The sequence below is a fragment of the Solanum tuberosum genome, unplaced genomic scaffold, assembly GCF_000226075.1.
Source record: "Solanum tuberosum cultivar DM 1-3 516 R44 unplaced genomic scaffold, SolTub_3.0 scf00102, whole genome shotgun sequence".
NCBI classification, from domain to species: domain Eukaryota; kingdom Viridiplantae; phylum Streptophyta; class Magnoliopsida; order Solanales; family Solanaceae; genus Solanum; species Solanum tuberosum.
This window is the reverse complement of record NW_006239028.1, coordinates 649,213-652,325: the sequence shown is the minus strand read 5'-3', so window position 1 is coordinate 652,325 and position 3,113 is coordinate 649,213. Positions and strand designations below refer to the sequence as shown.

Here is a 3,113-nt window from a genome sequence, read left to right as displayed (position 1 = left end):
CCAGCGTCTCGCCCATGCTACCAGATACACACTCAACCATATCATACTTTAATATACTTGAATTGACTCATACAAATTGATATGAATAAAAGATTTGAAAGAACAAATGAGGTAAGTTTCTGGATCATCATATGGAAAAGCTTAGCTACAAGATTCGGAGGTAAAAATACGACTGCAGCTTCATACCAGTCTCCACAAAAATTCCATTTACTTCGAAAACTACAAATTAAATTTTCAAAAAAATGATGCATTTCCACAAGCCTAATCTTAAAATTTTGATTCTTGAGGATCCAATCTTTGAACTCATGGAATCTTGATACTATTTCTATCTAAACCAACATGTTATCAATCCAAATTTTTCTTACCTTAATACATTATCCCATTTTCCCAAATCCAATAATCTCCATTTCTACATGCAACATATCTAACAAAAGAACACACAAAAAAGATAGAACCTTTGACCGAAGCCAACACCCCCCACCCCCACCCCCACTCCCACCCCACACCCTCTTTTTCTTCCAGAGTTGCAAGACAATAAAAAAGATCAAATCTTGGAACTTCCCAGTAATTATAAAGAACTCTTAGACATCAAATAGAAATTGAACCATACCAAAATCCAAGAAATCCCTTTCAACAAAACTAGCAAAACTCCTCTAAAGAAATCAATGCTAATACATTATAGAAAGAAAGAAAAAAGAATAATACAGTGAGAAATTTTCAGTACCTTCGATAAAAAGATGATCTTGAAGTGCAAAGTGGCTTTCTTGGCTGAATGAATAAGCATAAACACTATGTATACATTAGCTGTAAAACACCCAAAAATCAGAAATCTTTAAAGAAATATGAGCTAAGAGAGAGGGGAAAAATAAGATAGAAAAACAATATAGATTAGCTAATACACAAAGACAAGAATAAAGGGCTAATTTCTTGATTCTCTTTGAAAGAACTGAAGCTTACCTGGAGAAAAGCTTACCTGGAGTAACTCAAATTGTTTATTAAGTATACCAACACTTAAAAACTATATAACAAATACTGTACCAAATAATTTTTAAATTCATATAAACAACTTGAAGTTAGCTAAAGAGAATCCATAAGTTCCTTGATTCGTTAGGATTGGTAACGTAAGGTCTAACACTGTTATTTATATTTATATTTATTGTGAATTTTCATTTTAATAAAAAAAAATGCTAGTTACTTTGTTTCTTGACATAATTTGTGGGGAAAAAAAACTATTTCAAAAAAAATATTGAATAAGAAAAATAAATTGAAACGGAGAGTTATTTTATTTTAACTTTTTGGTCTTTTGGTTCTTGGATCTTTGGATCATGTGATGGCATTTATTAAAATAGAGGTTAGGCCCCTCAAAAGTCATAGTCATACACATGCATCATTGTCATTCATTTATATAAGTTGTGATATCTTGGGAAATAGAATTTTATTTACTTTATGAACCACTCAACTTGTCTTTTTTTACAAAAATAATAATAGTTGGTCTATAATTATTCATCTATTATTCTAGGTTCTTCAATACCTCGTTCTTTAATAATTATGGGATTACTACTTTTAGCTAAAAATACCCCTTTTTCCCACTACAAAGGGTGAGAGATTAAATGATAGCTTGTTCATTTTGGATTTCTATTTTACCATACAAGTATTTATATGCATTGAATGTTTGTATTAAAATAATTTAACTTAATGATTTAATAAAATTAAAATATGTATAAACTTAATCATGATTAAATGATAAGAATGAATGTAACACCTATGTGTCATATATTTATTGACTTAATATAAATATTCGGTGTAATTTAATTTTTACCCTGATGTTCTATTAAGAATGTATTAATTTAAGAATGTATTTTACTTTATTGTTATTAATGGTACATTGTAAGACTAAATTTAATCACTAATACTTTCAATTTGATTTTGGAAAATTGATAAAAAAAAATATCTCTTTCGATTTGCTAAGTAAGAAAATAAAAGGAAAACTATTTTTTAGTATATTTGACAAGTAAAAGGGAATCAAGGAAGTAATATATTTCTTTGAGTTAGGTGTTTAAATTGGATTAAGGCTATGAAGCAACTTAGTACATTGTATTTTGATTTGTGGCAAATTAAAGGAGAGTTAATGTACGTGTACTTAAGTACTGTGGTTTTTAATAATTAGAGCATTAATTATTCTGGTTAGCTGGATCTATTCAATCTTAATTAAATTCATTAGCCCTCTGACTAAATGATTTAATAACATAGCAAAAATTATTCTGCTAAATCGATGCATTTGCAAGGTATTTTTATATTGTACTTTTGCAACTTTTGTAATGCACTTATTAATAGTACTATCATAGAGTATTTTTGCTGCTATGATAATCCAATTCCCAATTAATGGGGAAAAAATAATTAAAATTCAATAATTTGGTTTCCTTATTTAGCGATCAATGGTTAATCCACTTAAGAGTTAACTCTAAAGTATCTAGGGCTAGACCAAAACCGGATATGAGTTTGTTCATATTCTCGATCTCAAGTTTCGATAAAGGAGATAAATTGTCGATGGTGAATAGAAAATATCTCTTTACCCATCCATGTAAATGTAAGGATAAGAATGTGTATATATTACCCTCCTTACATAATATTTATGAGATCACACTGAATTTATGGATAGTAATGGTGGTGTTTAAGGAAGAAACATTATTCTTATTACTTTACCTTCTTTTATATTTCGTCATCTACAAAATATCTTATATTATTTGAGAAAAAATAAATCACTTTCGTGGACAAAAAATGACAAATCACTTTCCTCATAGCTTCTACAAGTAAAAGAAATAGAGTCGTGGGCTCTATGAGAAGTACTAACAAAGGAAAATTGTTTTGAATTTGAATTTAATTTTTTTTATTTTGATGGCTTAACGAAGGAAAGTTGTTTTGAATTTTAAATTTTTTGTTTTGATGGCTTAACGTGCTTTAGAAAAAACTTTCCTATAAGCTTCATAAAATCATAAATATGATTATTTTAATGAAAAAGAAAATAAGTTTAATAAATGATATTTCATACTGATTGTTTTTTTTAATATATCACCACTTCACCCACTTTCCTTTGCCTCCCCAACTCGCCCACC

The 3,113-nt window shown here is 28.5% G+C and overlaps 1 protein-coding gene across 3 annotated transcripts in view; it reads right to left on the bottom strand.

Annotated features, from left to right (window-relative positions):
* LOC102602497 (uncharacterized) overlaps positions 1-1,087 on the bottom strand; it is a 5,320-nt gene extending 4,233 nt beyond the window's left edge. For 2 of the 3 annotated variants that reach the window (XM_006348814.2, XM_006348816.2), the window contains exon 1: positions 725-951. The gene's annotated coding sequence lies outside the window, so the exon portion shown is untranslated. The other variant, XM_006348815.2, reaches the window with a different exon arrangement.
* Between the last annotated feature and the right edge of the window lie 2,026 nt (positions 1,088-3,113).